We start from the raw sequence: 15,174 nt of genomic DNA on the forward strand, positions 1-15,174 counted from the left end.
ATATGAGTTTATATCACTGAACAGCTGACACACAGATAGGCCTATTGCGTATATTGCCATTGCAACAGAGTCTCCCTGTGTTCTTCCCTCGGTTGACTGTAGGATGGTATCACCTCTTAGAGCCTTGTTGTTTACTATATAAAGGTCTGATGGATTCCTATACGAGTTTTCAACATACATTGCAAAGCTTGGACACTTGATCTTGATGTTGTGCAGTGCAGTGATGTTGTACCGCTACTACTACTACTACTACCATTACTACTATTACTGCTACAACTACTACTACAACTTTTCCTCATAAAGAGTTTGTCAAGTCATTCCACAACACAGCTTAGTGGAATGACAGACAGTGAGACATAGACAGGGTTATAAACCATCGATGTCTTAAATAACACGAAATTATGGCTGTTTGATTTGCTTCAGACACTGACAGAGAAAAACATGCAATAAGTCAGAAACTATGATAGCTTAGACATACTTAAGACATAATAATAACTTATAAACAGATTCAACAGGAGACAAAGGGTTCCTTCCTGTTGGTATAGTCTGTTAACAGGAACGGACAGACAAATTATGACTATGAATGGCTCAGATAATTCGACTTTCAAGCTTAAAAACAAGGGGATTAACCACCCCAGCTTATTTTACCTAGAGATTAACCACCCCAGCTTATTTTACCTAGAAATTAACCACCCCAGCTTATTTTATCTAGAGTTTATCCACCCCAGCTTATTTTACCTAGAGTTTATCCACCCCAGCTTATTTTACCTAGAGATTAACCCCCCTTATTTTACTATTTTTTACCTGAGATTAACCACCCAGCTTATTTTACTTTATTTTACCTGAGATTAACCACCCAGCTTATTTTACCTAGAAATTAACCACCCCAGCTTATTTTGCCTAGAAATTAACCACCCCAGCTTATTTTACCTAGAGATTAACCACCCAGCTTATTTTACCTACTGTAGAGATTAACCACCCAGCTTATTTTACCTAGAAATTAACCACCCCAGCTTATTTTACCTAGAAATTAACCACCCCAGCTTATTTTACCTAGAAATTAACCACCCCAGCTTATTTTGCCTAGAAATTAACCACCCCAGCTTATTTTACCTAGAGATTAACCACCCCAGCTCATTTTACCAATAATATACATCATACACACCAACAATAATACACACTGGATGAAACAATTGATATTAATGAGTAAGTTTATTCATCCATAATAAATACCATTATAATATTGTATACATGAATAAATATCACGTGAGCCCATGTATAATATTAATGTATAAATTTATATATATATGAATAATTATCGTGTGTTGCCATGAATAAAAAAATAATGTTTATAAAAAAATGCATAAATGACTATAATTTTATTTTATATTGACAGAATTGTTAATAAAATATATAACTTGTTATTGTTGTAGATACTTTATATAACTGATCCCTATATCCATTAGAGGGGGGTGTTAGGACCCTCGATATAACGGACATTCATTCCATATAGTCCGCTATGTGGGGGTTTGACTATATACTAACAGCAGAGAACCATCAGAGGCCAACACACTGTACACCACGGGGCCGGATTCTCAAAAACATTTATGGGACTGTATGTCGTTGTGTACCCCGTAACTGGACTTACTCAAAACACAGATGGTATACTCAAAACACAGATGGTATACTCAAAACACAGATGGTATACTCAAAACACAGATGGTATACTCAAAACAAATATTTGACATCGAACTCCGTAAGTTAAAGCGCCTAACTTACACCAGCTCCTGAGGCTGTGTAACACTCAACCCGGATGTAGTAGTGACTAATTCCTGATTGTATAAAAAATAATAATAATATATGTTGTAATAATGCTTGTTAGACTTGTTTTATCATAGACTAATGAAGAAAATGTTTTGTACATCATCATACTGAAATATAATATTTCACTTTGTCTTTTTCGTAACTTTTTTGTTGCCATAATAAGCGGCTTGAGTGTTTGTATTTGTCTCAGTTTGGAAGAGACGCATCTTTTGTTTTCTTACACATTATAAAGTATTTTTTACCAAAACAGAAGGTTTGTATTGTTCACACTTAGGGTAAAGATATGTTTTATGACTGAGTAACTTATAGATAGAACTTATTAATGTTGTATAGCCGTAAATATCCCTCTGTAATGAAAGCCAAATATGAGGTCAAGTGAACATTCCTGCCAAGACTTCGCCTTGTTTTTCTAATGTACTGTATATGACTTATGATAACATGAAAGGCTATAAATTTCCATTGGTAGGCCAAAATTAAATGATATTAGGCGTAAAATATGGATTGCAATTAACTTGATTAATAGAGGCCTATATAACTGCTTTTTCAGTCTTAGGCAAATAAATGTTTAAACGTGGGGCCTACTTAATTTAGTTAGAACATGAGGATTATTTAAATAAGAAATTATACCAATAGGTTATAGGTTAGATAGGTTCGGTTTGGTTATGTTATGTTATGGCATGTTAGGTTATGTTAGGTTAGAGAATGTGTACATGGTTTTTGGTGAGCGTCAGGCCGTCAGTGAGACACTTTGTCTAGCAGCTACCTTAGGCCTAGTTCCAGACTTTCCTTGAACCTTATCATTGGTAGAGTATTAATTTAAGAACATTTACGGCTAATCCAATATATTTTCAGGTTATAAATTGTTGTTTTTTGTATGAACTTGAAGACAATTCAAACCAAATGTTCCCAACATTGAAAGGAAAACACCAGGGTCTAGGCTAAATGAGTAATTTAAGAGAAGTGATTTGTCATTTAGGTTCGGCAAGACTATGCTATCAATAACCAATTTATTTGAATTTGCCCAGAATAGCGTATAATTCAGCCTCACTGAAATTAGGCCGTCTCTTCTTGGCTGGTGGTCCTTCCATGTTTACAAAATAATATTATGTGCATCGCTCTCAGCTGATTTCTCCTTCTCTTGTGATTGGTTGATGATTTTGTTAACTGAGCGCTGATTGGCCAACTAGCTCCTGCAATGACATCTACCTTCCGACAAGAGAACTTAATTTACAGGGTAAACACTAGAGTTATGAAAACTTAGGAAAGGCTTACGGAACTGTAATTAAATTTTGAGCATGCTACATTTACGGTACTGTAAAGATTCGACAATATATGGTACTGTATCATGCTGAAAGACGTAACTTATGAGGTGTTTTGAGTATCCGGCCCCACGTCATCACACTGTACAGTATGTCATCACACTGTACAGTATGTCATCACAATGTACAGTACGTCATCAAACTGTACACTACGTCATCACACTGTACAGTACGTCATCACACTGTACAGTATGTCATCACACTGTACAGTACGTCATCATACTGTACAGTACGTCATCACACTGTACAGTACGTCATCACACTGTACACTACGTCATCACACTGTACAGTACGTCATCACACTGTACAGTACGTCATCACACTGTACAGTACGTCATCACACTGTACAGTATGTCATCACAATGTACAGTACGTCATCACACTGTACACTACGTCATCACACTGTACACTACGTCATCACACTGTACAGTACGTCATCACACTGTACAGTATGTCATCACACTGTACAGTACGTCATCACACTGTACAGTATGTCATCACACTGTACAGTACGTCATCACACTGTACAGTACGTCATCACACTGTACACTACGTCATCACACTGTACAGTACAGTATGTCATCACACTGTACAGTACGTCATCACACTGTACAGTACGTCATCACACTGTACAGTATGTCATCACACTGTACAGTACGTCATCACACTGTACACTACGTCATCACACTGTACACTACGTCATCACACTGTACAGTACGTCATCACACTGTACAGTATGTCATCACACTGTACAGTATGTCATCACACTGTACAGTACGTCATCACACTGTACAGTATGTCATCACACTGTACAGTACGTCATCACACTGTACAGTACGTCATCACACTGTACACTACGTCATCACACTGTACAGTACGTCATCACACTGTACAGTATGTCATCACACTGTACAGTATGTCATCACACTGTACAGTACGTCATCACACTGTACAGTATGTCATCACACTGTACAGTACGTCATCACACTGTACACTACGTCATCAGTGTGTGTGTGTGGAGGTTAGACACTGTACTCGACCACCTTCACTTCCCAAACTGTAATATCAGGCTACCCATTTACAGCCCCGGGATCGAACCAGCGATCCCTTAAAACAGAAGGCGAACGCAGTAACCACTCGGCCACGGAACCCCAAGCATACACAATACTTAAGAACAAATGAAGCATGAACACTACATACATAAGGCAAAAACTAAACATACACAAACAAGGAACAAATACACAGAAGTTGGACGTAACAAAAACATTATCTACACTAAGACACAAAAACAATCAATAATGTGTGGCAACTCGTCTGTATCTCTTAACATATTTCCACTATTTTATAATTTTTACAGGTTTAACTTCACTAATCATCCTGGGAATAGAATTAAATTTTATCTCTAGGATGAACTACAATACTTTAAGAGGTTTTTATCCTAGGAGAAAAATACAGTATTACACAGTTCACATCCAGGGTAATCAGGAGTCGAGATTCTCAAAGGTTCTTAAGATAAATATTTCAAGGTATAAGAACGCATCTAACAGGTTAAATTTAATTAAAATACAAATAAAAAATAATATTGATAATCTTTGAAAGTTTCCACGTGTTAATTTTGTCTCCTAACTGGTGCTAAGTGAACGTATCTAGTTAAAGTAGAGTCTCAGTGTTAATTTTGTCTCCTAACTGGTGCTAAGTGAACGTATCTAGTTAAGGTAGAGTCTCAGTGTTAATTTTGTCTCCTAACTGGTGCTAAGTGAACGTATCTAGTTAAGGTAGAGTCTCAGTGTTAATTTTGTCTCCTAACTGGTGCTAAGTGAACGTATCTAGTTAAGGTAGAGTCTCAGTGTTAATTTTGTCTCCTAACTGGTGCTAAGTGAACGTATCTAGTTAAGGTAGAGTCTCAGTGTTAATTTTGTCTCCTAACTGGTGCTAAGTGAACGTATCTAGTTAAGGTAGAGTCTCAGTGTTAATTTTGACTCCTAACTGGTGCTAAGTGAACGTATCTAGTTAAGGTAGAGTCTCAGTGTTAATTTTGTCTCCTAACTGGTGCTAAGTGAACGTATCTAGTTAAGGTAGAGTCTCAGTGTTAATTTTGTCTCCTAACTGGTGCTAAGTGAACGTATCTAGTTAAGGTAGAGTCTCAGTGTTAATTTTGTCTCCTAACTGGTGCTAAGTGAACGTATCTAGTTAAGGTAGAGTCTCAGTGTTAATTTTGTCTCCTAACTGGTGCTAAGTGAACGTATCTAGTTAAGGTAGAGTCTCAATGTTAATTTTGTCTCCTAACTGGTGCTAAGTGAACGTATCTAGTTAAGGTAGAGTCTCAATGTTAATTTTGTCTCCTAACTGGTGCTAAGTGAACGTATCTAGTTAAGGTAGAGTCTCAATGTTAATTTTGTCTCCTAACTGGTGCTAAGTGAACGTATCTAGTTAAGGTAGAGTCTCAGTGTTAATTTTGTCTCCTAACTGGTGCTAAGTGAACGTATCTAGTTAAGGTAGAGTCTCAATGTTAATTTTGTCTCCTAACTGGTGCTAAGTGAACGTATCTAGTTAAGGTAGAGTCTCAATGTTAATTTTGTCTCCTAACTGGTGCTAAGTGAACGTATCTAGTTAAGGTAGAGTCTCGGTGTTAATTTTGTCTCCTAACTGGTGCTAAGTGAACGTATCTAGTTAAGGTAGAGTCACATTATTAATTTTGTCTCCTAACTGGTGCTAAGAAAATCCAAATTAATCTATCTCAGAAATTAATCGTAAGTGGACATTAATTCTTGTTCTCTCACCTCCCACTGAGAGAAAATAAGAGACCTTTGAGAATCTGGGTGAGGAGGGGGAGGAGAAGGGAGAAGAAGAGAAGGGAGAAGAGGGAGAGAAGGGAGAAGAGGGAGAGAAGGGAGAAGAGGGAGAGAAGCGTGTGGCAGACTCATCATAACATCAACTAAACTACTTCACTATATTGTTATTTATTTGATGTAAAGGAACCAAACTTAACCTAACCGAAATTACCATAGGAACCACAAACTTAGATTAGGTTAGGTTAAATTAGGGTAAGGTTAGGTAAGGTTAGGTTCCGTAAAGCTAGGTTAGGTTAGGTTAGGTTAGGTTAGGTTACGTTACGTTACGTTAAGATATATGAGAGAAGATGAAATTAAGTTACGTTAGGTTAGGTTGGGTTGGGTTAGGTTGGGTTAGGTTAGGTTGGGTTAGGTTAGGTTAGGTTGGGTTAGGTTAGGTTAGGTTGGGTTGGGTTGGAATTGGGTTGGGTTAAATTGGGTTGGGTTAGGTTAGGTTGGGTTAGGTTGGGTTAGGTTAGGTTGGGTTGGTTGGGTTAGGTTAGGTTGGGTTAAGTTAGGTTGGGTTAGGTTGGGTTAGGTTAACATAAGCTGGGCCAGGTTAGGTTAGGTTCCGTAACGTTAGATCTCTATTAACGTTACATGGAAGGACCAACACAGTACATGTGACGGAGACCAACTCACTGTCTATAACGGGCAAGAGTCCTTTCGTCGTAAGAACATATACCGCAGACGAGGAAGCTGCAGAGGGCGGGGAGGGGCAAGTGCAAGCAACTGTCGGGTGTCTGGGTGAGGGTGAGGAGTGGGCGTGCTGGTCAGCTGGCCGGCTGAACGCAAGCTCAGGAGAGAGCGGAGGGCGTCTGATGGGCGGCAATATGGTGACAAGCATGAGGGCAGATTGGCGGCGTACTGGTGAGTCTTGGGAAGACAGGTGGTTGGGGGCAGTGGGTGCGGCGTGGGCGAGGGGTCATGAGCGAGGCTGACTCTGTCGTGGGTCAGGCAACCCACGCACACCTTCGCTTCAGGTGTTGTTCTTATCCAGCTTCTGTAGATGTAACGTTAGATGTGGCAACGTTAGATGTAACGTGTTAGATGGCAGCAAAAGAAGCTGTGGCACTGCAAGGATGGCAGTGTTAGATGCGGCAACGTGCTGATGTGGAAACGTTAGATGTGGCAACGTGTTAGATGGCAGCGGTTAGATGTGGCAACGGCCATGGAAAGTGTTAGATGTGGCAGCGTTAGATGTGGCAGCGAGAAGTGGCAGCGCAAGGATGTAAGCGGTTACGGCAGCGTACAGATGTAAACGTTGATGTGGCAACGCGTTAGATGCAACGCAAGATGGGCAGCGATGGCAACGCCCGGGATGGGCAACATTAAATAGCAGCATTAGATGTGGCAACGTTATGAGGCACGTGTTAGGAGGCAACGTTAGATGTGGCAAACGTGTTGATGAGGCGATGAGTAGCAACGTTGTTGCAACGTTGATGGCGTTCAGATATGGCACGTGTTGATGGCAACGTGTTAGATGTTTAAATGTTAGATAAAACGCAATAGATGGGCAATTTACAGGGCAACGCGTTAGAGCGCAACGTGTTAGATGGCACGTTACCGATGGAACGACAGATGTGGCAATGTTAGATGGCAACGTGTTAGATGTGACAACGTGAGATGCGGCAATGCAAGACGTGGCACACGCGATAGATGTGGCAACGTGTTAAGATGAGGATGGTTAGATGGGCACCGCGGAGGCAATGCGTTAAGGGCAACGTGTTGATAAAGAATAGTTATAAAAAGACTTGCGGTGTTCAGTTAAAACATATGTGGCAATAAAGGCAGCGTACCTTTTGCGCGCATATGGCAACACTTGTATCACGTACTCTTTACGGCTATTGATGATAATCTTTATTCAACTGAATACACGCGCGGTTGCTGTACCCTCAACATTTTTCATTAAAATTTAAACACATGAGTTCTGAATGTTTTGAGACATTGGTCTCTCTCACATCCCTGTTCTGTTTGTCTAACAACTACCCACTGGTTCAAGGTACTGTCAGCATGCTCAGATACGTAGTTAAATGCACTGTGGATGGTTCTGCAGGAAACCAGGCAAGTTTCTTTACGCCATATTTGCTCAACGAGCAGTAATTGGGAAACTGAGCGTTAATTACTATGATCAGTTCTGGGTAACAGTTAGTTGTGCATACAGAAAGAAGTCCTGACTTTCTACTCATTCTGAATAAGGAGTCTGTTAACTCAGGGGCAAAGCAAGAAGTATACAGCCTGTCTGGAAGACGAAATGCAGCCACAATCCCAGGTGGGTTACGAGCCAAGGAGTAGCTTCTACACCTTAAACATTTTGTCATGTTTTAACTCAGGTTGCTGTTGGAGAGTAGCCCTTTCACCTTAAGCACTGGACATGCAGCTCGTTAACCCAGGTGGGTTACAAAGGCGACAGCTTTGGCACCTTAAACACTGGCCGCAGCCTGTTGAACCAGGTGCTATGTTGGCGACAGCCATAATCTTTTTAAACACTGGTCATGCAGCTCATTAACCCAGGGTGTGGTGCCAAAGGCGACACGGCATCCAAAGACTGGGTCATGCAGCCGTTAACTCAGGTGTATACATGTGTTGGCGCTGGTACCGCACCTTAAGCATCAGCTGCGCAGCTCGTTAACTCAGGGTGTGGTATGTTAAGGACGCTTTACATTCAAACATCGGGCCGCAGCCTGCGGCCCCAGGGTGTTGGCAAAGCTGGCGTCAGCTCACCCACATCACGCAGCCGTTAACCCAGGGGCGCAACCTGTGTTGGCGCTGGGCTTCTACACTTCAAGCATCAGGGGTCATGCAGCTCGTTAACTCAGGGAAGGTTAAAGGGCGAGGCTTCTCTACCCAAACATCAGTCATGCAGCCTGTTAACTCAGGGTGTGAAGGTTGTGTTATGACAGCCTCACACCTTAAACACTGGGCTGCGCAGCTCTGTTAACTCAGGGTGTGTGGGTTACAAAGTTGGCGAGCACACCTCAAACACTGTCATGCAGCCTGTTAACTCAGGTGTGGTTGTGTTGGCGACAGCCTTGCACCTTAAACCACTGGGTCATGAGCCCGTTAACACAGGGGTGGTTAAGTTAAAGCTGACACAGCCTCACACCATAAGCACAGGTCATGCAGCTCGTTAACTCCAGGGTGGTTGTTAAGTTGGCGACAGCCTCTGCACTCAAACACTGGGTCATACAGCCCGTTAACTCAGGGTGGTTGTTGTGTTGGCGACAACCTCTACACTTAAACATCGTCATGCAGCTCGTTAACTCAGGGTGGTAAGTGTTGGCGACACGCACACCTTAAACACTGCAGCTCGTTAACTCAGGGTGTGGTTGTTGTGTTGGCGACAGCCACACCCAAACACTGGGTCATGCAGCTCGTTAACTCAGGGTGTGGTTGTTTGTGGCGACAGCTTCTGCTCATACTGGGTCATGCAGCTCGTTAACTCAGGGTGTGGTTCTTGTGTTGGCGTCAGCCTCTACATAAGCACTGGGACATACAGCTCGTTAACTCAGGGTGTGGTTGTTGTGTTGGCGACAGCCTCTACACCTTAAACACTGGGTCATGCAGCTCGTTAACTCAGGGTGTGGTTGTTGTGTTGGCGACAGCCTCTACACCTTAAACACTGGGTCATGCAGCTCGTTAACTCAGGGTGTGGTTGTTGTGTTGGCGACAGCTTCTACACCTTACTGGGTCATGCAGCTCGTTAACTCAGGGTGTGTGGTTGTTGTGTTGGCGACAGCTTCTACACCTTAAACACGGATGCGGCTCGTTAACTCAGGGTGTGGTTGTTGTGTTGGCGACCTTCTGCACCAAACACTGGGTCATGCAGCTCGTTAACTCAGGGTGTGGTTCTTGTGTTGGCGTCAGCCTCTACAAGCACTGGGTCATGCAGCTCGTTAACTCAGGGGTGTGGTTCTTGTGTTGGCGTCAGCCTCTACATAACACTGGGACATGCAGCTCGTTAACTCAGGGGTGTGGTTCGTGTTGGCGTCAGCCTCTACACCTTAAGCACTGGGTCATGCAGCTCGTTAACTCAGGGTATGGGTGGTTGTGTTGGCAACACATCTTAAACACTGGGTCATGCAGCTCGTTAACTCAGGTTGTGTTTGTTGTGTTGGCGTCAGCCTCTACCATAAGCACTGGGACATGCAGCTCGTTAACTCAGGGTGTGGTGGTTGTGTTGGCGACAGCCTCTATAAACACTGGGTCATGCAGCTCGTTAACTCAGGGTGTGGTTCTTGTGTTGGCGTCAGCCTCTACACCCCTTAAGCACTGGTCATGCAGCTCGTTAACTCAGGGTGTGGTTTTGTGTTGGCGACAGCTTCACATCTTAAACACTGGGTCATGCAGCTCGTTAACTCAGGGTGTGGTTGTTGTGTTGGCGTCAGCCTCTATATAAACACTGGGTCATGCAGCTCGTTAACTCCAGGGTGTGGTTGTTGTGTTGGCGACAGCCTCTATAAACACTGGGTCATGCAGCTCGTTAACTCAGGGGTGTGGTTGTTGTGTTGGCGTCCCTCTACACCTTAAACACTGGGTCATGCAGCTCGTTAACTCAGGGTGTGGTTGTTGTGTTGGCGTCACCTCTACACCTTAAACACTGGGTCATGCAGCTCGTTAACTCAGGGTGTGGTTGTTGTGGCGTCAGCCTCTACACCTAAACACTGGCCATGCAGCTCGTTAACTCAGGGTGGTGGTTGTTGTGTTGGCGACAGCCTCTACACCTTAAACACTGGGTCATACGCTCGTTAACTCAGGGTGTGGTTGTTGTGTTGGCGACAGCTTCTACCTTAAACACTGGGTCATGCAGCTCGTTAACTCAAGGTGTGGTTGTTGTTGGCGTCAGCCTCTACACCTTAAACACATTCACGCTCCCTGCAGGCAGACAGACAGACTGATCGTCTCTCTGTCTTGGCGCCCAGCTTCGTCTGTCTGACAGTCTGGACGGATCATATCACTATAATCAATTTAAACCAGGTACTATAATTCTGCTATTACAACCTATAGCACAACAATCATCTATAACACTCTTACTCTGACTCACAACACTACAACACGGACTCACAACACACTACAACACCGACTCACAACACTGACTCACAACACACTACAACACTACAACACTGATTCCAATTCACAACACCGACTCAACACACTGACTCACAACACACTACAACACCAACTCACAACACTACAACACTGACTCCTCACCAGATCAGTGACCTTGTAGTGACTCATGGACAATAACTCACAGTAAGCAGATGAGTCATGACTGGAAGTGAAATGTTAAGGGGTGACTCACTCAAGCAACTGCCTATTAACGAGTCAATATATTATAGTAAACTTTATATACGTTTTAGAATATTTTATATATCATTATTTCATCTAACATCTGGTAATAATAATAATAGTGATAATACTCTAATATATAAAATAATAACAATAACAATAATAATATAGTAACAATAACAATAACAATAATAATAATAATAATAATAATAATAATAATAATAATAATAATAATAATAATAATAATAATAATAATAATAATAACAATAATAATAACAAGGATCGTAATAGGAGACTGTACTCGCGCCCCGCCCATCACCACCTCACAACACACAAGCAACTTCAAGCAGACAAAATCAATCACTGTTTTTATATGATGAGTTGACAGACAGACAGACAGACAGACAGACAGACAGACAGACATGCATATAGACAAACCGTCATACAGAATTATTGTTTAAATACTCGCAGATGTAAATAATAATAATAACAATAATAATAACAATAATAATAATAATAATAATAATAATAATAATAATAATAATAATAATAATAAGTTAAACTAATATCCATTTTTTTTATAAATAATAAGTGTTAAATCATAATCTTTTCCCTACACAAACCACTTGTATTAAAATGTGTTAAATTCTCTTTTTTTTAACTTTCGGTGTTAAAGTGCATGTTAATTTTTTTGGGATTTGAGTTTTTAGTTCAGTCATGTTCGTTCAATATGTGTAAAGTTCGTGTGGTTCGGGAGTTCAGTGGCGGGTTCATCAAATTCAATGTGGCGGGTTCAATGTGGCGGGGTTCAATGTGGCAGGGGTTCAATGTGTGAGGGGTTCAATGTGTGGGGTTCAATGTGAGGTTCAGTGTAGGGGTTCAGATGGGGTTTCACCTTTGGTCACGGGTTCCAAGGTGAGTGAACCTCTCTATGATACACTATAATGAACCTCTTTGAAATGATTTAAACCTCTTCAGACCCTCGAAATCAATTTACACTCTTAACTGAACCTCTGATTTATTAAGCCTGACCTTACGGATGTAGAAATAGAACCTACTTTTATGTTATATAAGAGTTCGTTTTATCGGGGTTTCTGAGCGTTTAAGGTTCAAAGCTCGGGGGTTTAAGCGTCACCTCACCTCTCTCTCACACACACACACACACACACACACACGATTTTTTCACCAAGTTTCCGTTTTCTTTCACAATATAAGACCTGACTACTACATATCACCATGTTGCATATATCGTCACCACTTGACTGTCACTACCTCACTACCCCTACACATCTTCAACGACACACTACACTTACTTATAACCCGTACTTAACACTTTATTCCCCGTATTATAAGTGTGGGAGTTCTATATATAAGTGGCGATGTTCCTCAGGTGAACAGAAAAGTCGTAAGGTTATATCTGCTTTAATTTATCATAAGTCAGGTTTTGTGAGAGAGACAGACAGAGATATTTGTGATTATCTCCTCCCCTGACACTGACGGAGAGATTATAGTAAGGAGAGACACACCACACCACCACAGTCCACCACCACAGTCCACCACCACAACAACACTTAGATTTAAGTTCAAGAAATAAACCTTCTTCTCAAATCCACTTTTTTTTTCAATTCCCTATTTTTTACATTTCATTAACGAGGAGATAATGACCGTGAGGAGAGATATAGAGAGACACACGCACAGAGATACACCTGAGGGAGAGATATATATAAACTGTTGCATCACTACCACACTACCACACACAGTATAAATAATTCAGTCCCCAAAAAAAGACATACCCCCTTCCTCTCAAGTAGTTCCTCGATGCCTAGAGCCTTGTACACTTGTTCCCTGTATTCCTCTGCCTGCTGTTTCTTCACTTTAGCTCGTTCGTAGTTTTCTGTGTCAATGGCGTGTCTCTTCTCTATCTCGTACTTGCCTAGCCGTTCTCCTGCCGTACGTAGCTGAGTCACTGCCGCTCTCAGTTTATTGGCGTACTCGAAGCGTTCCTCTGGGCGGGGCGACACACCACAGAAAACGGGAATAACAGAAAATGGTTTATCTCAGAAAATGGTTACTTAATTTTAACCGTAAATAGATATATATATATGTGACACTGTGTTAACTATATTGGCTTTACGTTACAGTATTGATGACTATCTTAGTGCATGGATAGTATAAATAATATACATGGTACTATGAGAGAGAGAGAGAGAGAGAGAGAGAGAGAGAGACTGTACTAGAATAGAAACAAAAACAAAAAAAGGCGAAGAGAAACACAGGAGAAAGAGAAAGACAGCAACCAGCACAACACTCACAGTAAAGATACTATTAAAGTGACACCTAGCCCCTTCACCGTGACTCACCTGCCGCGGGAAACGTTTAAATGAAGACTATTATAACACCTGAGTCACGCTCCTCTTGACCTACCCTGCCTGACCTAAGCTTAACCCAAACCAACTTAACCTACCCAACCTTAACCTAATTTGACTTGGCCTGACTTAGCCTAACCTAACCAAACCTAACTAACACAGCCTGACCTGACAAACCAAACCAAACCTAACCAAACCTGGCCTGACCCTCCATCTTCTTACAACCTAACCTAAACCTAACCTAACCTAACCTAACCTAACCCCTAACCAAACCTAACCTGACCTAACCCTAACTGGCCTAACCTAACCTGACCTGACCTGACCTGACCTAACCTAACTGTTTCACGTAACAATACTCAATATTTATACAAGATAGTGAGACAATTGTGTATCCTAATTAGTGGTTACGTGAGCGTATCTATAGGTAGTCTCCCACACTCTCCCACACACTCACTCCCTCCCTCCCACACTCCTTCCCTCCCACACACACTCCCTCCCTCCCTCTCCTCCTCCTCCCACACTCACACACTCCCTCCCTCCCACACTCTCACACACTCCTCCTCCACACCTCCCTCCCCTCCCTACACTCCTCCCTCCACTCTCACACCCTCCTTCCCCTTACTCCTTCCCTCCACACCTCCTTCCCTCCCCTCTCCACACATTCCCTCCCACCTCTCCCTTCCTCCCACACCTCCCTCCCTCCCACTCTCCACCTCCCTCCTCCACACTCTCCCCCCTCCCACTCTCCCTCCTCCCACTCTCCCTCCTCACACTCCTCCCTCCTCACACTCTCCTTCCTCCCACACTCCTCCCTCCACTCCCCACCACACCTCCCTCCTTACTACACTCTCCTCCCTCCCACTCCTTCCCTCCCACACTCTCCCTTCCTCCACTCCTCCCTCCCACACTCTCCCACACTCCTTCCTCCCACACTCTCCACCTCCTCCCTCCCTCCCTCACACTCCTCTCCCTCCCACACTCCCTCCCTCCACACACTCCCACCTCCTCCCTCTCACACACACTCCCTCCCTCCACACGCTCCCACCTCCCTCCCTCCTCTCACACACTCCCTCGCTCTCATACACTCCTCCCTCCCACACACCACTCTTCCCTCCCACACACCTCCTCCCTCCCCACACGCCCCCACACACCCCTCCCTCCCCTCTCACACACTCCCTGCCTCCACACACCCCCTCCCCACACTCCCTCCCTCCCCACGCTCCCACACTCCCTCCCTCCTCTCACACACTCCTCCCACACACCCACACTCCTCCTCCCCACACACTCCACACACTCACTCCCCACACACGCCCTCCCTCCCACACACTCTACCTCTCCTCCCACACACCCCCCTCCCACACCCTCCTCCCTCCCACATCCTCCTGCCTCACCACACCCCCTCCCACACCCTCCTCCCACACGCTCCCACACGCCCCCTCCCCCTCCCTCTCCACACCTCCCCTCCCACACACTCCCCACACACCTCCTCCCACACACCCCACACCCACCCCCTCCCACACACCTCCCTCCCTCCCCACACACTCC

The 15,174-nt window shown here is 43.3% G+C and overlaps 1 long non-coding RNA gene across 1 annotated transcript in view; it reads right to left on the minus strand.

Annotated features, from left to right (window-relative positions):
* Positions 1-6,942: 6,942 nt before the first annotated feature.
* The window catches only part of LOC121877108, an 8,426-nt gene continuing 194 nt past the window's right edge, over positions 6,943-15,174 (minus strand). Inside the window, exons 2-3 of the long non-coding RNA XR_006090890.1 lie at positions 13,057-13,268; positions 6,943-6,977 (exon numbers count right to left, since the gene is read on the minus strand). This is a non-coding gene — a long non-coding RNA (uncharacterized LOC121877108). The remainder of the gene's footprint in view (positions 6,978-13,056; positions 13,269-15,174) is intronic.

Source organism: Homarus americanus, unplaced genomic scaffold (genome assembly GCF_018991925.1).
Source record: "Homarus americanus isolate GMGI-L3 unplaced genomic scaffold, GMGI_Hamer_2.0 scaffold12816, whole genome shotgun sequence".
In the NCBI taxonomy this organism is placed as follows: domain Eukaryota; kingdom Metazoa; phylum Arthropoda; class Malacostraca; order Decapoda; family Nephropidae; genus Homarus; species Homarus americanus.